Source organism: Protopterus annectens, chromosome 10.part0 (assembly GCF_019279795.1).
Source record: "Protopterus annectens isolate FY-2018-M chromosome 10.part0, PAN1.0, whole genome shotgun sequence".
Lineage (NCBI taxonomy): Eukaryota > Metazoa > Chordata > Ceratodontiformes > Protopteridae > Protopterus > Protopterus annectens.
The window spans coordinates 718,326,427-718,354,209 of record NC_056744.1 but is presented as its reverse complement, the minus strand read 5'-3'; positions in this window follow the sequence as shown (position 1 = coordinate 718,354,209).

Sequence of the window (27,783 nt, the reverse complement as noted above, 5' to 3'; positions counted from 1 at the left end):
GGGACCCTCCCACTTTAATTCTTGCCTCCGATCCCTCATATGTCTTCTTAATTCACATTATTATTGTATCAGGGAATACAAAAACTTCTATTACCCTACTCATAAAATTTCAGCTTACTGAGTTGAATGTTTTCACTGCATCTAGACCCACCAACAATAACAATATTTTCTTACATTCTGCTTCCCTCTGGACCATCATTGTTTTGTTAATGTAATCAGATGTTTGCCTCCCCTCCACAAAACCACATTTATCCATATCTATTAATTTTGGCAACACCTTTGCCATTATTTTTGATATTATGGACATAAACAGTTTATAATCATGGTTTAAAAATGAAATAGGCCTATATGAAGCTGGGTCTAATGGGTCTTTACCATCTTTAGGTATTACAACCATCACAGCTTTCCTCCAGGATGTTGGTGCTTCTCCTTCTTTTAAAATCCTGTTAAACAAAACCTTCTAGATTGTTATCAATTATATCCTTTCTAGCTTCCAAACTTCCACAGGAATATCATCCATTTCTGGAGACTTTTGATTATATGTCACTGCTTTTATCTCATCTTAACTGTTAATTGTTAAGCCTCATCTACCTCTATCCTTTGCATAATTAAGCCTTCCATAAATATTTCCATTTGTGCTCTTTCTTGATTACTCCTTTCTTCTGCTTTATACAAATTTTCATAAAACTTATGAAACATCTCTAATAACTCTACAGGATCTGTGGTTAGTTTTCTTGTTATAGGCTCCCTAAGTTAGGCAACAACCCTTTCTACTTTCTGTTGCCTAAATCATTGTGCTAATTTTTTTGTGCGCTGGAGTTATTAAAAAAAACAGTTGTTTAACAGCAATCTTTTTAAACTCATGCATATTATATAATCCCTTATTTTCTCTTTAGCACTCTACAGATGCACCTCTTATTGTTCAGTGAGATTCCCCTTATTCTGCAATACTTTAACCTTTGCCAGCCCCTAAAAATAATTCCTGTTACTTCTTAACCATATCTCTTTTTCTTTTATTTCTATCCTATTTTTAAACTACATTTTCTTTTTATCCCACTCACTAGTTATAACTTCTGAGAAATTTCTATCTTCCCTAACAACTTTCAGTTTCCACTACCCATTCCTTAAAGTCATCTCTTTTTAATAGGTTGGAGGGGAAATGCTAGTGATCATTTTTCCTTTACTATCCTGCATTTTCATCTTAGTTTTTATTGATGCATGATCTGAAATAGTTATTTGATGTGTGTGTCAAAGCTTTCAATAAAATGCATGTTACTGAAAAATATAATTTCTGTCTCGTCTAGCCCAGTTATTGTACCTTAGGGAATAATATGTAAATTCTCTTTGAGTTCCTACTGCTGCATTCACATTGTCTATATCAAATATTTTCATAAAACTCTTCAGAAATCTAGCTGTTTTGTTATATTTTCCCTTCTAGGTCCCCAGATACATCCTTACGATTGCAAATCAAGTTCCACTCATCACATATAAGTAATATTCCCTGCTGAAAGCTGATCATTTTTCCCAAATTCTCCTTAAGTTCTGTAATAGGAGCTTTGGGTGGAATCTAAATATGTGCCAGTATAATCCTCCTCCCTTGCCAGTAGCACCTTACTGTCACAAATCTACTATTATTATCTTTTCTTCTTCTTCTTCTCTCACTATCTGAGCTCTTCTAGCAGTTAGTATATGTACACCCACTTTCTTTTGCCTTTGATATTCTGCTGAATATCTGTCCTGAAATCCTTTCTTTATCAAATTCACATACTCATTTCTTTCCAAATGTATCTCCTGTAGCATTGCTATTTGCACTCTGCATTTCTTAATACAATTGAGTACTCTTACCTTTTTGTCTATACCTGTGAGACCATTTGCTTTCCAAAATGATATGGATAGTATAGCCATTATGATAAGAAGTTATTATTCACACCTATTACATGACAGCATTTTTAAATGTCTGTTTCCACCTTTTGTGTTACATGCACCCACCATTGTTTGACAGGTTGATCTTTTATATAGTTGTTTCTTGTCATCTTCATTTGAACCTATGTTACATTTTTCAAAACTTTATGTTTTAATGAAAACCCTCAAACAAACAAACAAAACATACACACACACACACACACACGCACATACAAGCACACACACACACACACACACACACACACACACACACACACACACACACACACACACACACACACACACTTCGGAACACCCCCGAACATAGTAACTTAAACACACACAACTATGTATACCTTCAAATAAAGAAGTTTAACCCTCCCAATAGGAGCACTTGTCTCAAATCAACAGCTGCACCCACAGGTGTTACTTAACCAAAAACTAGCTAAAGTGCATGTTGCAGCCTGTGCGCCTACTTATACAAAGTGACGTCTGTTCTTGTCTTAGCTCTATTCCCCTCCCAGATGTGAAACACAGCTTGTATGTTTTCAGAAAGCATTAGCTTTTATCCTTAGGAAAAAGTGCACTGGCCATCTTTAAATAAAACTAAATTACACATTTTTGAAGTAAATGTATTGAAGTATTTGGTACCAGGAAAGCTGTTATCTCTTATTCACTTCAATAATTCCAAACTGTACTTTTTACTGAGATATTTGCCTTTGTAACTTTCAATTTTACATTTCCCTCAGCAAACTATGCCCAAACTTTTGAGATTTATTGCCTATACCTGTAATCAGCTTGTCTCCGTGGAAACATAAGAACAGAATGTACAGCTCACCTCAGCTGCAGTCTTCTCAACTGAAACTGAACACTTATTTGCTAAAGGAAAACTTTTCACTGCATTCACAGTCTTCTCCTACTTTTCATGCCCACATGCTTACACAAAAAACTTGTTTTTAGATTAAGCCAAGGGCATTAATCCAGGCATTCACCTATGCAAAAGTAAGAGAAAACATCTGAACTGTACTCTTTTCACATTGTAATGGCTACATTTTTTAAAACTAAAAAAAAAGTACTTGTTTACTTTTGTATCTTTATCACATGCAACAATCAATGAAAAGACTCACTTTCACACCCTCATTTTAGATACCCCTGACTACATACTACACAAATCAGCTTTATTATATAACATGTAATATTTTATACAAATACTGTTAACAACAAAAAATGTTTTACTTATAGTTACCTTTTTTGTCTTTTTAGTGTCCTACCAAATATTAATGGCATGAAGTGAGGTACATGCTTTTCAGCCCTGTCACAAGTTTAACAAATTCAATAAAAGTCCAGTCTTTCTCAGCCACATTTTTGTGTAAAGCCATATTTCACAAACATGATTGATACTTTATGATCTCACATTTATTCACTAATTTTAGTGTTGCTGGTCTTATTCTTGTTCATCTCCTTTTTCCTTCTTGTTCATATCCTTCTCTCAACACCAGACCATAGTTCAAGTCCACGGTACTCTTGATTCCGCTATCATTTCCTATGCTTTTTTCTGTCTCTTAAGCATTTTCCTTTGGAACGTTGGAAAAGGTTTCACTGGCAAAGTCTCTTTATGAGCTTTATTATCAGAAGAATGAGAAGCAGAGCCCCCTTCTGTTTGATGTCCCTCTTTTTGCTGGACAAACTTTTGTATTTACAACTTAACCTGTTCTGCATCAAAAAATTTCTTTGATTTTCCAGGAAAAAATATTCTGAAGACAGCTGGATACAGCAGCTTGAATCTCTTACATGCCTCTCAACATTCCTTGATTGCTGGGATAAATTTACTTCTCTTCTGCATGTACACTGTGTACAGTGAATAATCATTTTCCACAAACACTGTACTTCTCTTTTAATACTTTGCTCTTGTACCACAGTTTTATCAAGCTCAACACTTTCTACTGGAATGATTGCATCTTTACTAATACAGGTCTTGGTTGCTTTCTCATAGCCACATTTGGAGCACTGATGTGCCCTTTCAATTAACAAATCCTGCTGAGGAATACCAGTCCAGTTGGTAATTTGTGCTTTCATAAAATTAATACAGTCTGCTCCTTCTAGTTTATCTGGTACAGCAGAAAATCTCAGGTTTTATTTGCATGCCCTGCCCTCTAACGCTACCATTTTTTTTGAAACAGCTCGTCTTGAGAAGTCTCATACTCAGCCAACCTTTTCTTCATTTAATTCTCTGATTTTTGCAGTTTTATCAGTTCATCTTAATAGCTGCTTGAAGCTTCTTCCATTTTTTCCAGCCTTTTATTTAAGTTGATATAATCCTTCAATATTTCATTTATTTTAAATGGATCTGAGTATATTTGATTTATTTTTTCCTCTACATTACTGCAAGCCATCCCTTATACCAAAGCTGGAGCTTGAACTGCTTTTTTTCTGATCAGCTGCAGGAGTCTTTGGTGTTTTCTCTTCATGTCTCCTAATTGATTTTCTTTCAGGCTTTCTAAGTTTCTTCTTTTCTGGAATCTATGCAATGTACATGCTAGCCAGTTACTGAATTTTGCTAAAAGTGGCAGAATTAGTAGCTCTTATCTCTCAGTTTCTTTTATGACACTGGAAGAGCTGAAGTTTAGTCACAGATCAGAGTGCAGCCATCTTGGAAGTCTGTATGAATGCCCCTCTTCAGTTATGAACTTTATATCTACTTACTTATGTAAGTTAAAAACATTTTACATTTTATAGACATCTTCTTTCTTGTTCTTTGGAGCCATGGAAGTGACCAAAATGTGCCCATTTTGGATCAGTCCACTACCCTGTTCAAAAAAGATTAAAAATAAAAACTTGGATTATTATAGATAGTTAAATAATTTCTTACAGATTCTAGTCATTTAATTACTGCTGCATCCCTCCTTCTGTCAAGCCTCTTCTTTGATCCTACAATCATAATAAGTATCCAGTCAACATATCTTAACACACTACAACAGAAATATAATAAAACAGCCAAACATGCAGCTAATCTAGAAAATAGAATTCATCTCTGCATCAAACTAAAGAAACCAGTATCACATGAAATCCATGACAAACTAACTCTCTCTCAATTACAAATGACCCACTACATTGTCTGCATACCCAATAAATATCTCAGTTTGCAACACTTATTCCAAAAGTATACTCCAACAGGACAACTCTGCTATGAAATGCAAAACCTTCTATTGATAGAGAAATCAAATAATTATCATAGAGACTCAGTATACTCTAATTAGCAAAAAGGTGGAATTCAATAATAAATGATATTAGAAAAGAAGAAAAGCTTAAAAATTAAAACAAGGCTAAAATAATATTTAACATCTACTTGGAATTGTCATTGTGACATGCCACTTTATGTTTGATGGCATGCAAAACCGTAACAACATTTCTACATTTGGGTATCTCCTTCAGTCCATGTAATCAGCAGAAATGCAATATATTTTTTGTCTACATACCATCCTATATATTATATATTTATGAGTTTACATACACGTTATCGCTGCATTCATTTTATTATGTGGCAAAGAGGTGGTGTTTTCCATTGCTGGTACAGTTTTTCAAATTATGTTGAAGTTTATTATATTGATCATAACATAATTCCAAACTTTTTGCCCATTTTTCAAGTTTGTTTGAACCTGGGGTTAGTATAATTAATTTCTGGGGCTGTTTTTTTTTCTTTTACTTTTTGTAATTACAAAGCTGGTTTACATTTGTAATTATTTTTTGTGATGATTTTAGTGGTGGTTAATGGTAATCGCCAGTTAGATGTTTTATGTCTCAATCAAACTCACTGGCAATTGTTCATCATAAACTCATATATGCATGTGTGTGTGTGTGTGTGTGTGTGTGTATGTGTGTGTGTGTGCATGCGTGCGTGCGTGTGTGTGTGTGTGTGTGTGTGTGTGTGTGTGTGTGTGTGTGTGTGTATCATTAAACTACTTACAAAATATTAACAACACAAGATTCTAGACTACTGCACAATAACTTTACTCCACCACCACTATTATGTTCAGCTATATGGCCTTTACTTCTTTTCTCTTTACTTAAATGTCCACTTAACCTTTGTATAATGTATCATATTATAGATTTCTGAGATCTCAGGTATTAGACAAATAAGTAAAGTAAATAATGTTTATTCTTTTTCTTTTTCCTTATTAGATTCAAATTTGTAAACCATTTACAAGTGGCTGCAACTTTAATATGTAAATAGTAGTTGTATATACACAGATGAATCTGTACTCTAGACTGCAAATGCTCCTACAATCTTACTCGTGTGCATTTGTTTATATGTATCACTGCTTGCATTAGTTTTGTGCTTTTATTTTTATTTCTATTTTTATCTCACCTTCTGAAGTTTATTTGCCAGTACCTTCACTGAAAAGGGGTTGCGCCTGGTCAGACTTTTTGCTAAATAAATAAGACTATTATTTTTAATGTCAAAATTATGATGCTACACTTCCATGTTACACCATTCTTGGTAATCCTTATTACAGAAAATTTTATACATAATTATTGGAATACAGTTATGTAGCCTGTATTTGCTATACTAAATAGCTTTTTATAGTCTTTTACCATAATCAAAATAATACATCTCAAGAGTCCTCTAAGTAAAACACCATTCTACAGGTTTAAAGTATTAATATATTTTCATTTATATATACAGAACTTTGCATTGTATTCTTTCTTAGGCCTTTTGCACAACTGAAAAAGAGAATTAATGCACATACATACCTTATTAAATGGGGTCACCAATGTGGCCTAAACCTAGTGCTTCACTGTGTTGTGGTGTTGTGTAGAAGCTGTAAAGTATTTAACAACTGTTGCTGCTCTGTTAGTGTGCTGTATATTTCAACCCATAGATGGTACTTCTGAAACATTTTTGTGTCCATATGTTCATGTTCTACTCCCTCTCTGTGTGTTTAAAAATTAAATTCTGACAGTGGTCTGCAATAAACATGACATAATCTTATCATTTCATTCTCCACAGTCTTTATCTGATGACCTTGGCATTGTGTGTCTGTGCATTAAGGAGACCCCAGGGCCCCTACAGTGACAGCATCAATCATTGACATTACTGAGATAATTTTATTCTCTTTGCAGGGTATTACAACATCAGTTACACAGCTGTGCTCATAAAGCACAGTCTCTTGTTGAAATGATCACTTGCTAATAAAGCAGGATATCAGTATTTAGAAAATGAAAAATAACTTTCCACCAGGTTATAGTTGTAACAAAGAAATTAACATTAGAACTGAAGAATGATAACCTGCAGATGGAAAACTTGTCATGGAACTCCTGAAACATTTTACAGCTGCAACCACCTGCTTTGGTTAACTTGCCAAATTCAAGTTGAGAATAAAATGCGCTTTTTTGTCACTGTCACAGAACTTTGCCTGATAGCTCACTTGCCTGCACCCAATCATCCTAGTCATTCTGTGAGGTGATATCCAGGCATCCCTTAACTAGGTGAGAGTTCTAATGCCTATCCATTCCTGCCTGGGTAGCCTAAACAGTCCATTCATTCCCCAGCACTAAGAGGTGGGTGAGAAGGAACAGGCCAACTTGCTGTCCTGTTAAATGGCCTATCCATATCTTGTGGAGCTTTCCACTCGTTCACTGCAGCTCTCTGAGCTATGCTACAAGCTGCCTGCCTCTGGAACTGTGCCTTCACTCCTTGATGTCCCTGATTTGTGCACTTGCACAATTACAGTGAGTATGTTTGACAGGTCTAAACTCTGCAGGTGCATCACCTAGTGGTGAGCCATATCCACCTCCCTCCAGCCCAGGATGGGGAACCAATAGCTACTGCTCAGTCTCATTCTCCTCTGCCCAGCTCTTCCACTTCACAAACTAATCAAATTTGGGGCATCTTGTAATGAGGTCTTTATGACACAGAGCCAAGCTGTATAAAGCACATCTGTTAAACTCCTGCAGGCCTGTTTCATTCTAAATAACTCTAAAAGCTGCTTTTAGTGTTTTTATTCAAGTAATAGTTCAAATCAGCACACTATGGTTTCAGAGCAAACAACAGGCAAAGGAAGTTCACATGGGAGAATTTAGTTTTCTCTGAAATTCTCTGGCACAATGAATAAATAACTCTTTCAGAAAAATTGTAAATGAACTGCATGTCTATTGTACAGAGCTGTCACAGAGTACATATTACTGAAAAATTACCTAATGCCACTGTGTCATTATTTTTATGTAAGAACTTATTCATGTGCATTAGGAAAAAGCATGAAATGAAGCCCATTGTGCTAAAGACTGTATTCCCTTTAAACTAAGTGTAATGGAATATGCACTGTTTTTAGTATAATACAAAGCAAAAGCTTTATTCTACTTCTGCAACTGGTGGAAAGTTTGATACATTAATAAGAATATACAGTATGACTTGGACCACTGCATTCCTGCAAAACTTGTGAAGTGCGTTTCAACTTTAAAGCTTTAGTCTTATGCTGTGCACTTTTAAGAAAGTTGTTCAGATAAAAGTAGTATCAACTTGTACAAAAAATAAAAGTTCCAACTGTTCTATTGGTCATATAACTTAACCTCTACCCCACTTTGCTCTGCATAGCTTGCTCTGACTCTACGATTCTGTGGTCTCAAAACTATGCAGCTGCTTCCTCCTGATTAAACTGATTGCACAAAGTACTACCTGGTAAGACCACTCTTCAAACAATACTAAATAAAACAGTTTGAATGCAGCTGTGCAGCCTAAGGACATGTCACCTAAACTGATACCTCGCCATAGCTCTCATCCTCTTAGAGCATGAAATCTGGACAAAGCAAGAAATAACGGAGGGACAAAACACCCAAAATAAGGACATTTTTTTAAATACTGCTCTGAAAAACTTAGAAAGTTAACAGAATAACAGGTTTTGCATTAGCATGAATTTTCTGAAGGGTATGAAGTCTGAATCTCAAATGCCTGTCATAGGCTCATAGGCTCATAGGATGCTACTAGAGTATTGGCCCTGTGGCTCTTATAAGCCTAGCCAAGAGTTTAGCCCATCTATAGACAAATCAGCACCCAATGCCCCAATCCAGCAGGGACACAGATAGAATCCCAGGGATGTATTTTGTATTTCTCATACAGTTATCCAGGTTGCACTTAAAAAGGGGTAAAGAGGTACTGTACTGTACTTGACGTGGAGAGGGAGTCTATTCCACAGATGGGGGAGCCTCTGGGACACAAATCTGTCCCACCAACAAGTCCTATTGATGTCACAGACCAGGTTGAGGCCACGTGTGCAGGTTACTCTAGTGGAGCTTGACTTGCGGATATGCAGCAGTCCCATCAAGGTGGGGTCCAAGATAGCCTTGTATGCCACACAGAGGTCACCTCTGGGGAGTCTGTATGAAACAGAGTAGATGGATAGGGCTTTTAGCCTATCTCTGTATGGAAGATTATTGAGGCCCTGGATTCTCCTTGTGAGGAACCTCTGTGGTCTCGCCAGCTGCTGCATTTGCTTTGCAAGGTACATGTGAAATGGGACATTGTACTCAATAATAAGGGAAGAATACAGTGATGTTATGACCTCCTTATCCCTGGATGAGATACCCTTACTTATGAGGTGGGCCATGTAGAAAGCTTTCAGTACAATGGAAGCAACATGGTGGTTAAAAGTCAGGTTGCTATCAATTTGGGTGCCCAAATCCCTCAAGATTGACTGTGTGCTTAGGAGATTGTTATTAATGTGATAATTTGTGGGGGCATGACTTTCCCCAAAGGGGATGATAATGTATTTTTTTGTATTTAGCTTGAGGCCATGTTTCTGGCACCAGTCATTTGTTTGGGTGAGACGCTCTAGAGGATGTCCACGTTACTAGGGGAATTGATGACAGCACCCAGCTTGCAGTCACCTGCAAACTTGGTCAGCCTTAGCCCACTGGTTTTGGCCTGTACCTTAGAAAAGTATATCCCAAATAACAGCGGTCCCAAGACCGAACCCTGGGGTACACCACTCGATATGCTACTGCTTGAGGTGGCTTCCTCTGTTTTGACCAGGTGGGTTCTTATCAGTGAGCCAGTTAGCTGCCCATATTGTAACATACGAATTGATGCCTAGTTGAGAGAGTTTATCTATTATGCCAGAGTGGGGAATAGTGTCGAAGGCTTTGGTCAGGTCAAGGTAGGCGATGTGCACTGTCTTCCCCTCATCCACGGCTTTGGTGACTGCCTCAAAAAAGTTGACCAAATTTAACAGACATAACCTCCCCTTGATGAAGCCTAACTGTGTGGGATTGAGTATTTAGAGGTTGCCAAAGTCCTTGTTAATAAGGTCCATGATAATCCTTTCCATGGCCTTGCACATCAGGCTAGTTAGGCTGATGGGTCTATAATTTCCTGGATTAGTAGACACTACACCTTTGTGTAAAGGGATGACAGTGGTTGCCCTTCACTCAGTTGGGACAAAGCCAATACTCAGGCTTTTGTTGAATAGGGTGCCTAATGGTGCTGCATGTTCCTGCCTGAGTTCATGTAGGATGCAGCCTGTGATGTTATCAGGTCCCATGGAGGCTGTATTTTTTGCCTTTGAGAGAGCAGTGATGAGCTGATCCCTAGATATAAGGGGTAGGGGGCAAGTACTGGGAATGTCCTGATTTACTGATGGGGGGACAGAGGGGTGAAATGTTTGCTGAATCTGTCAGCCAGCAAGTTTAGTATATCTATGGCATTTGTATATGTGGTGTCCTTGACCACCAGTTCTGAACAGATCTGGGTGCTACCTTTGAGATTACTCAGTCATGACTTTAGTCATCAAAGATTTGGCAATGATGTGACAGAAAACCACAATTTTATGAGTAAAAGGCCAAAATATAAGGAAAAAATCTTGACATTCTGCAAAAGTCTGTACAGCTGAGAAGTATGAATTACGTACCATATATCTGATCCATCTTATTAAGTCACCCATCCAAAACTGCAATTCAGCTTACCACACCATTATTGCTTTAAACCCAGGATACATGTCATCTAATTCCCTCTTTCATCTTGCTGGTCTCTATTACCTTTCCACACCTAGTATCTCCAATACTTCTACTTTTCCTACTTTAACTCTGTTTTACCTTTTCTATTCCAATTATGAAACTGCAAATATATTTGGCTTGATAAATCTTCTATGTATTTATTGTTTGTCATAAATGTATACTATTCTTATTTATATACTGTTCATTGTTTTGTTACATTATGATGTAGCCTGTTCTGAGACTGTAATCACTTTATATCTAATGCATGTATATGTTGTGTTTTGTCACTCACTCTGTATATAATGCCATGTATATATTGTCTTTATATATACATATTTTTTGCATTCAGTTTTTTACTTTGTATATAGTACCACATATAGTTGTGTTTTTTCCTGGACTCAGACTGAAATAGGTCCAGTTGAATCAGTGCTCTACTCTGGTTAACAAATTAAATATAAAGTAAAATAAAATATTACAGTGCTAATAAGTTAACAGAAAACTGTTATATAGCTACTTGCACTGATAATTCACAAAATGTGTCTCTCAGGTTCATTCTTTGATTGGATCACCTGTTGTGTGGAGTCTAAATGGCCTCTAAATGTTTGCATGGATTTCTGCTAAGTGTTTCTGTTTCATTCTACATCCCAAAGACATGTTGGTAGATGGTGATGCTATAAATTTCCTGGAGATATGGGGGTGAATATGTGTGTGTGTGTGTGTGTGTGTGTGTGTGTGTGTGTGTGTGTGTGTGTGTGTGTGTGTGTGTGTGTGTGTGTGTGCGTGTGCATTTTGCAATGAACTGGTTTTCTGTCTTACACATGCTGAGTATTAAGATAGGCTCTGGCTGACCCTTGACCTCAAAAAGGATAAAACAGGTATCAGAAAAGGAATGAATGAATGAATGAATGAATGAATGAATGAATGAATTGCTTTATTAGTTCTGCACACATCTGAGCTGCTCTGGAGCAGTGCTTAGCCATACAATCCCATAGACAATGCATGTGAATGGTAATTAACACAGCAATTTTGACATCAGTGCCTAACTGTGTAACTATAATCTGATTAACGTAATAGTAGAGGTTACATGATCTTCAGAAAGAGATTGAAGTAAGGTATTGTCACATGCAAACCAGTTGTAATATTGACTTTCACACTCAACAAATGTATAAAACTATACAGAAAAAAAAGGCAACAATCTCTGCTCTCTCATCAAACAAAAGGCACTGTAAGCGCCATTGGTATAGAGGGATAAAATCTTGACTACAATTCAAGTGACACTAAATTTCATTAATTGTTTAGGCACCTGTGGAGTAGGAAAGGAATAGCAAGGGTTTGGCCATTTGCCTTTCATTGGGTGGAGGGATGGGGAGATACAAAGGTGTTGGCTAACCATTCTTTGTTGCTTTGGCGGAGGCTGGGTCTCAGAATGACAGTCTTTTGTCAGAACTGATGATATGTGTAACCACAGTGGGGAATATCAAGAGAAAGACTCCTGCATGGTACTTCACAGAGACCTTAATTCTGCCATACTGTTTTTGTAAATATTTTAAAGAGAGATTACTCTACCATTATGAAGTTGGATTCCAAAAAGACTGATGTCTGAGACAAGGTGGCATTCAAACTGATGGACATGACTGCCATGTCTTTGTCAGCTGAACAGCTTCATAGTTGACATGATGATTTAATGAGAATGCAACCTGATGAGCTGAAGGAATGGGACAAAATGGTGAAGACAGTGAAGACATCAGTGAAAGGCAGGTATCATCCTATGTATGTTATTCTTTTACTGTACTGATTGGTGTCATCCCATATATATGCCATTTTTTACTCTGTTTGTTTTATTTTATTTATTTATGTGTATATATTAATGTATGTATATGTATTTTTGTTGAATGGGTTAGTTTCACTTGGTCAGTGGCCTCTATTTAGGAGAAACCGTAGGTGGTATTCATACTAATTAGAGGAAATTTGGCTAGGGCAACAGGAAAATTCTCCTACACTTTTTGTTATATACCATGAGGTCTTTTACATCCACCTGAAATGCCATCAACTCATGTAGATGGGAGTTTGCTTTGCTATCCCATCCAAAGAACGTCACACTTCCATTTGTTGACTAATAGTGAAAATATGATTCCCAGTATATCTTGCAAACTGAGGTTGAATCGTTATTGCCATAAGATTTTATCCTTGGGTGATATTTGTCAGCCTCATAAACATAAGCTTACCCTGATCAAACTGAGCAATAACCAGATCTATATTGCCTCGTGTTTGGTGGCTTTTCACCTTTTCTAAACACCATCAGCAACAGTTTATCAAAGATGATGAACACAGAACCTCAGCCTGGTAGATAGCAAATGACATGAATCTCTTATTATCCATTGTGAAGGTAAATATACAATAATATATATGCTTGCAAAGTGCTTTCAATGAAAAAAAAAGTTCCCACATGTTCAATGAAAAAAGTGGACCACAATGCAGCCACAATTTTCTACAAATATCCAGTATATACCTGATATGTGAATATACACTGAATATCCAATACTGGGCCTGAAAATTATGGTTTCCTGATGAAAATGAGATAACTTTATTTGTGCTTTTCAGAAATTTGAAACTGAAAGTGTGAAATGTGGAAAATATATTTTTATATGCAAAGTCTAAGGTTATAGAATGTCCCACAACACAGTGATAATGGAGTTAATTTATGCAACTGGCAAGGTTGTGGGATGAGGGGTAAAGCTCCCTGTAGAAATGCACCAATGACATTAGAATGCATTTTGAGATTTACTGTAATTATTTGCCAATCAACCTTTATTTTTCATAACTGGAGGACCTCTAATTAAAGGCCTCTCATTTTTGATGGGGAGCTAAATTAAACACAGATACTTACAAGCACAACATAGATCAGATAAACATTAGGCATAAAAAATAATAGCTAACTTTCCATCCCAGAAGATGAATTTTTTATGCAGTGAATTAACAGAATTAAACTATAAATACAGAACAGTTCAGTGTAGATTGATCAGACTGAAAAGAGTAAAATTGTGGCCTATATTGTAAAAACTATGCAGACCATCTCACAGCCTTGTCCCTCTTCTCAGTATCATAGATAATAATGAGAGACAATCTCTGCCTGCGTATAATACTTCTGCAGACTCTGTTGATCTATTAAACATTTGCAAATAAAATGCTATCATAAACGCCAACTTGAGGGATCACAATCTCTTTTGCAAAATAAATAAAACATGCTGGAGAGATAAGTTTGTATCACAAACAATACCACTTCTATGGAACTGTCTTCCGATCTATATAAAGCAAAATGCTCCTCTAACTCTAAATGTTATTTGCATGAATGGATGAGTAACTACAAATTTATCCTGGTTTAGCACCCCACTCCCTTGGGATTATTTGAAACATGATAATGTCCCAACATATCCTTGTTTGACACATCTCTTGGCTATTCATCTTCAAAATATAAGGACAAAAAACTTCCATGGGAATACAAGGCTAGGCTACATAAGATCTTCACTGATCAATAGCAAATAAGTACCAATCAACCTATAAAATCATTACCAGTAAATTAAAAAAGTATGCCATTTAAAAAGGATTTTCTAATTACAGATAAAGAATAAAACAAAGAGAAGATGAAGCCTTAATTTATACACCGCTATACAAAATGCTGCCATGTCAAGGGTAGATCATGCCTTTTAAACTTGGTTGACTTTTTCGAAACAGTCACCAAGGCCATTGATGAGGGCAAGGCAATCCACACAGACTGCCTTGACCTGGCAAAGGCCTTTGACACGATACCCCACTCGGGCATCATAGAAAAACTCACCAGCTTAAATGAAACCCATACGTCACAAGATGGGTTGCAAACTGGCTAAGTGACAGAACCCACAGGGTTAAAGTTGCTGGCGCCATGTCAGATTCCAAACCTGTCACAAGTGGTATCCCACAGGTCTTGGTCAGCATCTACTTTTCAGAAGTTCAGGCAAACACAGGAGGATTATGGCTGACAAAGTTTGCAGATGACTGCAAACTAGTTGAAAACACAACAGACACAGATATCCTTCAGAAGGGTCTCATAGAAACAGATAACTGGTGCCAAAGCCATGGCCTAAAGTTAAACGTTAAAAATGCATAGTCATACCCTTTGGGAAATAGCTACCATATAGGTGGCAATCCACTAAGCACAGAAGAAGTTATCAGGGACCTGGGGACTCAGGTTGATAGTAACCTTTCATTTGACAGCCAAAGTAGTTAGAAAGACCTTCTACATTGCCCACCTGATCATGAAGGGTTTCACATCTAGGTCAAGGGAAGTCATCATCCCCCTGTACTCATCACTCATCAGACTGATGATTGATTTGGAATGTATCTGACCCGACACCTGCAGCAATTGGAAAGGCCCCAAAAGTTCCTCACCAAAAGGATAAAAGGTCTCAAAAATATGTCCTATGCTGCCCGACTGAAGAAGCTCCAGCTCTACTCAGTCACTTATCGCCTGCTCAGAGGTGACCTGTGCCTGATTTACAAGGCCATGTCCAACCCGGAATTAATGAACATGCTTCACATCAAAAAATCTAAGTCCATCAGATCCACAAGAGCATGAGACTTAAACCTAGACAGGGCCATAAATAGGACGTGCTGGAGGGACAGATTCATCACCCAGAGGCTCCCTATGCTGTGGAACAAAATCCCGGTACATGTGAGGCGAAGCACCTCGCTGGCCTTGTTCAAGAGAAATCTTGACCAATGGATGGGAGACGCAGGGGTACCCCAGGGATTACATCAGTGTCACTGCTTGACAGAGACACAGCAAAATAATGGGCATAATATCCTTCAATCTAAAGGTGCGTAAAGCCAAAAAAAACTCTGGGCTAGGCTTATAAATGCCCTAGGGCAGATAGCCTAGTATGAACCTATGAACCTATGTGTTAGTCAGCAAACAAATAAAATTGGTAGGGATAAACAAATCAGTTTCAGGGCCATAACAAAGTAAATTCCGTTTGCTGCGGCAACTGAGTAAAGATTACTTTGTTTATTTTTTAAGTAATTAAAAAAAGGCAAAGTTAAATCAATAGATTGCTGATACCGCATTGTCACTGGCAAACTCTTCTAAGAATATAGGCTAAAACAGCTGGATCTTTTTTCATGATGCTCACGACTTATTGCCACTTAAAGCAGCCTGGGAATCTACCATCGCCCATTGTTGATAATATGCTCACCATCCTTCTGTAATGCACTGGTTCTTTATGCCATGCTTGCTCAGATAACTTTATTTCTTTGAGTTTGTTATCACTGTGAGAAGGTTTCACAAAGACTCACACATGTGCACACCCACAACTGCAGCCATGATGTTTTTGCAAAGACCTCCCACAGTCTGTCTCACCTGCAGCTCTCAAGGCCAGAGTGTTATATTACAGACTGAGGTATGACAATCTGCTCACTCCCATTCACTATAAGGCAGTGCTTGATCCTACTATAGACTGAAAACTGCAGCTTGAATGTGTGACTATTGCCGACACAGCTCCATTAAAACTGTGCCTGCCTCTGTAGAGGTGAGTTTGACTTTGCATGCAGTAATGATCTATTTGCTGGAAGCATGCTATTGCATGGTTCTGAGCTTACATTCTAATTCTCTCTCTTTCTGACATAGTTAACTTAGGAGTATAAGGAACTTTTATTTAGGGACCTTAGGTCACACGTTGCCATATGTTCCCTTTGATTATCACTAGTTACCTTTTACACATGATGATATCATTGTTATTTACTAGTAAGTACATCATACTAATCTTGGTGCTGTCTATGGGAAGAATGCAAAATGACTTTAGATTGCACAAACACAGAGAAGAGGGAATAGGGAGAAAATTAAAAAAAAAATGGGACGCATCTTACTCTTCTTCGAGTCTAACAAAAAATCTACCAGTGCTGGTCTTTTGCTTAAGATCCCCCTATTTCTTTTTCTTTGTCTATAGTCTGATATCAGTCCTTGATAGGGAAGGCAATCTCTAGCCTGCAGTCCAAATAAATTCTTGTCCTCTTTTCATTCTATTACCTTTTCTTCTCTGTTTATTTGCTCCCAATACCTTGGTTCTTTTGCCAGTTTTCTCAATAAATTCCTGCCCCTCTTGACTACTGTCTGTATTCCTAATTGCAGTCATCCTGGCTGACTCTCCTTTCTCCATTCCTGTGTTGGCTTAGTTCTTAGAATACTTTCTGCTAATTTATGAATATAATATTCTGTATGGTTATTGTTATTCTCCTTAAGGATCTGCATCCAAAATCCAAGTCTCTCCTTGTTTCTTGAGCTTCCCCCTCCTGTTTCATCATTATCCCTTTCCATGTTGATTTATAGGTTTCTGCTTGTGCTATGTACAGGAGCCTTAACTGTGGAGGTCTGAAATATCCATTCAAATTGGGTAATTCTAAACTTCCTTACTCTATTGGAAGAATCAGTTTATCTCACTTGATTCTTGCTGTCTTACCCTCCCAGATAAAATCATTCAGCTCTTTATTAATAATTGCTATCCACAACTTCTCCTCTAGTTGATAAAAATATACCTGACCCATGTACAAAACTAAAGGGGCTAAAAACATTTAACTGCTTGCATCTTGCTATTGATATCAATATAACAGAGCTTCCAGTTTCTCAGTGTTGTATTATATTTTGTTTAGTCTCTTCCCACATATCCTTAGCTACCACACCAGAATCCTTTTTAATCCATACTTCTAAGTACTTCATTTTATCATGTCCCCATAAATATGGATATTGCTGAACCAATTCCTGTGTGTACATAATTTACAGCTAGTCAATCTTTATTTTAGCTTCATTCATTTTGTATCCTGAAAAGACATGAAACTGCCTCAAAATGTTCAACACTGAAATGTCCTTTTCTGGCATTAGCTCCTCTTGCAATTAACATAAGTGCTCCTCTTTTCCTTTGTCCCAGGTATTCCTCTGAGTAACAGTCCCAAAAATATTTCTTTATCAAATTCACATGTTAATTTCTTTCCAAATGTTTATCCTGTAGCATAGTTATTTGTAATTTAAATGTTTTATTATAATTCACTACTCTTTGTTTTTGTGTATATCTGTGAGACTATTTGCATTTAAAGATAATATAGAAAGTGTCATTATGTTAAAAAGTTATTTTCCCACCTTTTATCTGTAACAGCTATTTTGTGATATGCATACGTTAATTTTTGGCAGGTTGACCTTTTATACAGTTGTTTCATGTCATATCCATTTGAGCCTATGTCTCATCTTACAAATATTTTTGTTTTATTGAAAGCCCTTGAAAAAAGAAAAACAAACAAATATACCTCCAATACACCCCAACACCTATTAACTTAATATTAACACACAGAACTATGTACAGCTTCAACTATTGAAGTTTTACCCTCCTAATATGAACAATTGTCCCAAAATGACAGCCACACTTACAGACTTGAGTTAACCTAAAGGGAAGGTTATCTATGCTAAGACGCATGGTATTGGTACAACCAGTGCTTCTACAAGTGCTGTCTGGTTACTTGAGTTAACCTAAAGGGAAGATTATCTATGCTAAGATGCATGGTATTGGTACAACCAGTGCTTCTACAAGTGCTGTCTGGTTTTGTCTTATCTTTATTGCTCTCCCAGATTGGGAAAACACTTGCATGTTTTCAGAAAACATTATCTCTTAGCCGTTGAAAGAAAACCAATGAAAAAATAAGTATTTTGTTTTATTACTCTTTATCAGTTTCCATGGAGACATGAACCAGATTCAGGGTTGCTTTTACAAGTACTTACTTATTTGCTAGAGGAAAGGATTATTTTATTCAATGTTCATTTTTATTTATTTGCTTTCTCTTAAAACTTGTTACTAGATCAAGCCAAGGACCTTAATCCAGTCATTCCCCTGTGCAAGTATGAGAAAAAGCAAATCAAATTTTCCTGTATCATGCTCTTTTCACAAGACTTTTCTTCTTTTTTATATTCCAGTGCCTATATCTCTTAAAACTGAACAAGAATAAAGAGAAAAGTAAAAAAAACAGGGGCACTTGTTTATTTTGGTATCCCCATTACACTTGAAAATAACTGAGAAAAACTTTACTTTACAGCATGCAGATTGTTATAAAAGTACTACTGTTAAGAACAAAATTTTGTTTTACTTACAGTTAACTTTCTCATTTCTCTTTCCCTCTCCTAAATATTCTACCAAACATTAATGACATGAAGCAGTGCATATGCTTTAGAGACTCCTATAAGTTTAACATAGTTAAAAAAGTGCAATATTCCAGGTTTTCTTATTCTGTCTTGTTTTGCAAATAAATGTAATGCTTTTTAATACAATATTTGTCAGTTTCTGAGTTGCTGGTTTTATTCCTGCTTATCTCCATCTCTCAAATCCATTCCCTGCTTTATTTCCAAGAACTCTTATGTTTTTTCTGTCTCTCAAGCATTTTCTGTTGAAACATTGGAAAATGTTTCACTGGCACCTCTGTGGTCTTTATTACCAGAGGAACAAGAAGCAGAATCTCATTCTGTTTCACAGCTCACTTTGTGTTGGACAAACTTTTGTATTTCTTCCTTGTTAGCATGTTTTGCATCAAAAATGATTTTGTCCATGTATGGAAAGAATATTCTAAAGATAGCTGAGTATAAGCAGTTTGTATCAAAAGCCTGCTTCTCGACATTCCCTGATTAGTGGAATAAATTTACTTCTTTTCTGCCTGGTGTACAGTGAGTAATAATTTTCAACAATCTACTGTCTCCCACTTTTAGTACTATGTCATTCTGTCACATTTTTGTCAGAATCAACTCCTTCTGCTGGTAGGATTGTATCCTTACCATTAAAGGTCTAGGTTGCTTTTGCATGGCCAGGTTTGGTGCATGCACACAATGTACACTTTCAGTTAATAACTCCTGTTGTGGAATACCAGTCCAGTTGCTTATTTGTGCATTCATAAAATTAATAGTCTGTTCCTTCCAACTTCTCTGGTACAGCAGAAAATCACAGGTTTTCCCTACATGCTCTATGCTCTAATTCTGCCATTTTTTTAAATATCTCTTCTTGTTCAGGCTCATATTCAGCCAGCCTTTTCTTCATTTTGACATTTGATTTTTGAAGTTTTATCACTTTGTTTGAATATCTGTTTAAAGCTTCTTTCATTTTTGCAGCCTTTTGTTATTTGAGTTGATATACTGCATCAGTGTTTAGTTTATTTTAATCAGCTCTGAGTACAACTGACTTAATTTTTCCTCTAGGTTACTGGAAGCCATGTCTTCCACCAAAGCTGGAGCTTGCAGTGCTTTTTTTCCTCACCTTTTGTGATTGATTTTCTTTCAGGTTCTCTGAATTTCTATTTTGCTGGCATCCATCCAGTGCACTTACTAGGCAGTTACTGAAATTTACCCTAAAATACGAGCTTACTGGCTCTCTCTTTTAAGTTTCTCTTTTCATAATGGGAGAGCTGAAATTGATGTGCAGCCATTGCTGAAGTCTAGCCTCTGCAACTGATATTAATGGATTATCAGAGGCCCTCTGAACTACTGTCAGAAGAGAATCCTATGTCCCTGTTCTGATAAGTGTTCACAGACAGCACCAGTTATCCCGCCAAGTTACCATTAATAGGACTGCTTTTGTCCCTTGCTGACAGTTAAACCTTGTGACCACTGGTGATCTACCACCATAGACATTGGATTACACATCACATGGTGACTGCTGGTACCCCAAAACCTTGTATATGACTGGACCTGCAGAAAGATAAGATATAACATCATTTTGTGTTAGAAAAGTTACAGCTGATAATTTGTGGACTACAGCACTTTACATAGTAACTCTGTGGAGCTGGATATGCAAATATTAATGGATGAAACCCTGCCAGGTAATGTAACCTGGCACTGTAATCAATCAATGCTGTGACAATGTGAGGTATTGCCAGCTAAGCCAGGAGAATTAGGGCAGTGGATGTGTAACATATGCCAGCACAGCTTCCTGGAATTTTGTAAATAATTATATGTCATTTGTATATCAAGTTGATTTGAACATATGTTTGTGTTGAAAATGTATTTGTAAAGCTGCTTGTATTAAAATGTATCAAAAGTGTGCCCTGCTGGACAGAAAAATAAATACACCTGTATTATTGTAACTGTTTAAATGTATATATCGTAACAAAGGATACTGGAAGAGAAGATGTTAATCATAGTCCACCTGCAGCTAACTTTGAAAAATGTTCTGAAATCAAATTACTGTGTCTAGACCATAAAGATGTTATCTCACAGTTTTGAATGAAACTAGAGATGCAATGTAAAAGGTATGGTTTGTTAGTATCTGTATGAACAGCAGAAGTTTTAAAATTGTTTTATAGCTTCCAGATGCTGCAATAAACTTTAGCAAATCACTAGATATGTATCGTAACACATATGTGCTAAATCCTGGCAGCTTCTAGCCAAAGGAGTTGTATGGGAACCATAAGTCATATGACCAGATGTGCATGATGTCATTCTGTAATCCTTCACTAAAAATGATGCTTTAATACTAGGTGAGACTAAAATCTCAGAGCACTCTGTTTTTGGAACCTGACAAGGAAGGACTCCTCACCTACTTCATCTTGCCTTGCTCTAGTAAGTGACCAGGGAATAGTAATTCTTTGGACCAGTTCAAAAATATAGTGAGATTAGTTAAGTACTGTTTTTCTGTATCTGTGTAAATCTATTCATCTGTGTTATTTTAACATTTCCTGTTATTGAAACTCTGGTGTTTATTGTAAATAGATATTTAGTATTTTCATGTTCTTCTATTATTTATTATTAAATATATTTAAAATGTTCATTTTGGGTGGTCCTTTAGAGAATATTTTAACTTTTGAGAGCACTTATGTTTATTTGGTGACACTGTGGCCACTTCTGAAAGCCTTGCTGTTTGATCAACATTATCATTTGTATTATTAATTTCACTCAGTATAATTGGGTACCTTTGTAAGATCCTTAGAGTCGCTGGCTTTGGAGTGTCTGGTGGCAGTAACTACCTTATAGAATGGGCAGAAGGGAGCATAGCTAGTAAATCTATGTCAGCCTTTCTCAGGTGTGTTTGTGTCTGAAAATCAAATCTCAAAGAGTGTGTGTCAGCTGCTTGGAGCAGGGACACAAAGCACTGGTTTCACAGAGACAGTAGTGGAGGATTTGGTTTGGAACCTTGGCTGAGGACTCAACTCTATAGCTGTGCCAGTGGGGAGTCTTACTGAGAATCTGGAGAGAGAAGGGAAAACCAGCCCTCAGACAGAGTGTGTTCCCTGTGTGCTCTTAAGGGAAATTGTGCTTGATGCAGAGAGCCATATCTGGAAATACTGGATGTATCCATTTTTGTTCCAAGTGAATGTCCCGCTCCAGTGTCAGTGGTGAGTACTTTGGCTCCTTGATTACTGGCCCAGAGAGGGCATATCACAAATACCTATGACGGATTGCAGTGACAGTGACATGGATACCATTGTTTATGTATGAATGGGAGCACAGTGCAGTGGTATGGTTTTGTCATGTCCAGCTGTGGTGGTGTGGCTCACTGTGGACATTGGGCACCTAGGGAAGAACAGGACAGAGGAGGCATGATGATCACCCGACATAGGGGTAGACATGACAACACAGTGTAATGACAGGGTTTAACATGTGTGCATATAGTACAGGGGGCCAATAAGTAGGTGCAGGAATTGGTGTAGAGAGACCATGCCTGTTACATCAGAATGGACATGGGGCTTTGCAGGGCAGTACATGGGCCTGCTAATGGCTGCAGAATGGGGAGAAATGAGCCAGTATTATAGGTAGATGACTTCCACAGCCAGTCTGATACAGTTACTGATTGATATTTGTAACCCACTGGTATACAGGGCTTGCTATAGTTCCCCTGTAGAGGAAACAGCTGGAAACGTTCAATACTAAATAAACAGAGATGTTGCAGAAGCCCCCTGCACATTTGTCATATACATTCTGGAAAAACGTGCTGCAGGAAACATTTATCAGGAAAATATATGGTAGGGAGTGGTGCCATGTGATAGTCCATGCAAAGGATGAGTACAAGCAGATAGATAACTAGCAGCAAAACATCTCACTAAGCTGTAAAAGTTCCTTGTGTCCTTGTTTGGGGGGACTGAACCTTTATACCTAATCATGGCTGGATGTGAGATTTGAGCTGTCAACGATGACCCAAGTGTCAGTAGGCTACATACTAGGTTAGTACTACCCAGTATAGGTCCATGTGATGCAATGCATTGTATATGTGAAAGAACAGGTTCACCAAGGACTTTTTGTTTACCTGGTCATATAAGCACCTGTGGATATGTCCCTGTTTGCTCCATACATATATTGTTGTCTACCTATTTGAATGCCATGAAGGGGGGAAGGGAATAGGCATATGTGTGGCTGCTACCAAAGATATCATGTATCCATGCTTTCACAGGTTTTTCTGGTAGATGGACAACCACAGTAAGACAGCACATGTGTAATATCAGCAGGTCTGCAGTGGATGACATGCACATGGCACATTTTGAGGCTACAGTGGCATTAGCTCAAACACTACCATTGGAGGACTCACCCACATCTCTGTCACATTCCCTCTGTGAATTTACAGGCTGGTTCCACCCTGTCAGGGTTCTCTTGAGTCCCCAGCCAACCCATCATCTAAAATTCACAGTTTCTCATATATTTATACCCATTATAGGGGGAGGTTGGATATGGTTTCTGATGTCGCCATAATGCCAGGTCAGTCCCTGAGCTGTGTAGAACACTCTGCATGAATCCACAGATGATCAGCATAGTAGAGATTGTGAATGTGCTGTGTGACTTGTTTGATGACAAGCAAAACCTGTACAGTCAATGGAGTATAGAGACAGTGAGCAGATGTTGCTGCACAGGTTTCTGGTGGCAAATGTTGCCTCCTATTCTGCTTCAGTGATATAAATAGTAACTGTCTTCTGATGTATGTGGCCAAAGGAGAATTTGGATATGAGGTGGTCAGACACACACCACCCTACTCAGACTACCCAGACCACTGCTGAGGTGGCTTCATTGCTTGTTATGGTCACACTAACTGCCTTCTCTGGCCATTGATGGTCTCATGATTGTGGGCTCCTATGCTCTCCAGTTCCTTGAGCTGAACATGGAGACACATAGAACACCACTGCTGCTCCTGGATTTTTCCCTATTGTGGGTGACAAAGCTCTGTGGGCTCCTGACATGGGTCACCCCATTAGGGTACATGCATTCCATCTTATACTTCTTTTCCTTCCCTGCTATGGACTGCATCAAGCTGCAAGACTGCAAACCACCAGATTGGACGTTGCCAATAATCATGACATGGCAACTCAGTCCACTCCACTGGAGGATGTGATCCCTGACTCCCTAAATATGCTAGTATAGTAAGTGGCTACCAAGTCACCTCCCATGACCATACTCCCTATTATAATGTGGTTGTCAGCTGTTACTATGCCCCTAACGCCATCTGTGTAGGTGATGATGACAGTGTTCTGTTCATTTTGTAAGGTGTGTGTGTGTGTGTGTGTGTGTGTGTGTATGTGTGTGTGTGTGTGTGTGTGTGTGTGTGTGTGTGTGTGTGTGTGTGTGGTTATGTCTGATGCACAGTGTGGCTAGTCCATGAATTACCTAGGTGTGATAATACATGCATCTTTTTTATTCTGTGTTGTCTGTGTCATGCTCAGAGTTGTGTGGAAGATGCTGACTCCTTGCCAGTACTGCTATGTATTGTGCCCACATTTGCCTTACATGTGGCACATCTGCCTATTTATCCCTAGACTCTACATTCTACTCTTTCACTGATGATCTTACTGTTACGTTGGCCTTGCTGGGATGTTTTTCTCCTGCACTATTATTTTTCTGCAGTAACATATATTATGCAACATGGCACACGTCAAAGATTTTGCTGCAGGTCTCTTGCATGTGGCAGCACCCTACTTGAAGTATGAGGGCAGTGGAAATATCCTTTCAGTTGTTCAAACACATGCTCCATGACATTTTGTTTTTTCTGAATAAACTGTCTCTGCCATGCTAGAGGTTGTCATCCATCCATTCTTCCATACATACAGACATACAAATATTTCAAGCATGAGCAGTAATACCGTTTTAGCCTGACAGTATACCAAAACAGTTGTTCCCATAATAAGTGTCCAGGTTGTTCTTAAAAATAGTCTATTCCACGCATCAGCTACTCTCTCAGGCAAACAGTAGTACACTTCTCATTTCTATAGAATCTTCTTCATAGGCTGTCTGATAATTCCCTACTACTTTTTGATAAACCTAAACATTCCCAGAGATAGTTGTCTCTAAATGCCCTATATATCTGGAATAAGGTCTTTGTCTCCTCTTAAATATCTATATGAGACACTGTACAAGTTTGGCTATATTAGTCTTTCATAATAACTTACATTTTCTCATCCATGGATACCCTTGTTATAGTTCAACTGTACTCTTTCCAGTTTATTCATACTTGTTTTCCTATAAGGTTTCCATATTGTTATTCCATACTCAAATTTGGGTCTAATATAACTAACAAACAATGCCTTCATGATTTCTGATTTCCTAGACTTTATAAATCTTTTTATATAACCTATAGTTCCATAACTATCATTAATCAATTTGTTAGAAAAATTCAAACTGGATCTACCCATATACCTAGGTCCTTAAATGACTCTACAGTTTCAATCATTGTGCGGTGTGTTAAGTATTCTCCTTTCAGTTTATGTCTCTCAAATCTCATATGCTTAGTTTTTGATGTATTTATCAGCATATTATTATACTATGACCAATGCCCAAATAGTCATTTTAGTCAAGTTCTTTTGCAGACATGCCCTATCTGTAACACATGTAATCAATTTATCCATTTTCAAGTCCCCTGCATGCAGACTATAGAACACTTCAGATGAAAACGATGGATCTGAAAGATAAGTTTAAACAAGTATGGGCTTAGGCTGACTGCAACCTGGAGTTTCATCTGCCATTTGCTGTATGATACTTGCTATGTCCTATTTGTAAGCCATACAGCTATCCTTCTTATAAAGAGCACATCAGTGCCTGGTTGTTCTAATTTATTCATCAATGTTTTGTGTGTGACCATATCAAATGCAGAAGGTAAGTCTATACATGGATTCCAAGGCATATCTAACATTACCTGCAGCATACAACACTTATATCATTATGTGTGGCCTGCTCTCTGCTTGCATGGTAAATGGGTGTATTGATAAACCCAAAAAGAAGGCACTGGTTAGGCAGGTCGGATATCAGTCAAGAAAAATTTATTGTACACACAAAAGCACACTGACAGCAAGGTTTAACCTGCACAGTAACAAGCACACACTGTAAGCACTTTTACATACTTTGAGATACTTTGAATAACTTTAGTTATGCCCTTGCTACATTATGAAGCCATAGTTATGCCAAAGCACAGACCTTTGCTGAAAACATGCAGTTGCCTTGCTTTATTTACACTTAATATGCCCTTTTTCCCTTATTATATTTGTTTTGCTCGTTTAATCTCTTTTCTTGCCCATTGTACTTTTCTTGTGTTCGTTTTACTCTAAACATGCCCGTTTTGTCTTTAACACACTAGTTTTGCCTTTAAACATGCTCGTTTAACTCTTCTGATAATCGTTTTGTTGAACACCTTTACTTTAAAGATTTCCCTTAGTTAATAAAGCTCTTGTGCCTCCCACTTGTTTAATAGTGTGTTTTGTGCCCTTGTAATGCCCTGTTTTTTCCTTTTTATGAAATAAGTAATTTGCGCATATTCTTATTACTTTGGATTCCTTCCTGACTCTTTTTTGTGCTTGTTTCTCTTAGTTTACCTTCACTATCATCTCTGCATCTCATGGTTCCAAATCTTATTCTCTGCGAACATGGTTCTGACACCATGTCGCTCTCCTACATTGGACACAATAGAAGAGTCTTCGTGGACTCTGTTCAAGCAGCTTTATTATATACAAAAACATCACAATAGAAGTTTACTGACTTTAACTTTAGTAACTATCTACCACAATCATACATGCTCAGTCTCTGGCTACACTCTCTAAATGGCACTGGGAATAGCACATGCCCAGTATTTATATGTGCGCGTTCAGTCCTTGTTATGCTCTTAAAGACACAGTGCATACATTCTGCTCTACAGTAGTGATTCACTACCTGCTGATTTGTGAGGTAATAGTACATAATATGCTGATGGCACCTTCTTAGCACAGATTGCTGTCATGGGTATTATTTCTAACAGTGTCTGAAGCACATGCTGTTCTGTAATAGCTACTGCTACTCAAAGTATATCCATTTACTTCTGCATTAAAAATCTCTGGTATGCAGAAAACATTTGCACCATGGCACATTATAGCTATTTTATACAATTTTGTATCATTCTGTCATGTTTGATTTCATTATTTGCATTACTGATATGGCTCATTTGCATGTGATTCCTCATTTCCATATAATTATATAGTCATTTGCATGCTCTGCATACCTCACTATATGCACCTCTGAATTGCCCAGAACTGGCTAATGTTACTTGCACTAATGTGTGCTGTGCGTTGTGCTAAATGCCTATCAATCCAGGCCAGTGATGGGGAAAGTTGTTACTTATTCTTTAGGAGCAGTAATCCAGCCTAGTAATATGAGCTGCAGTTGTGTCGAGTGCTTTGAATATGCATCATCTAATAGTGTTGTACATTCTATGACAGCAAGTGATAACAATGGACCATATTAAAGTTAAAGCACCACCGTTTTTTGGCTGGTCCGGTTTTGTATAGAAGAAATAGAGATGTGATTTCTTCAGTTTGGGAGTGCAGACTTTTGCTGATAATGATATATAGCAATTGTAAGAGATGGCAATGTATCTAGTGCATCACATATTTATATCTAGTTCC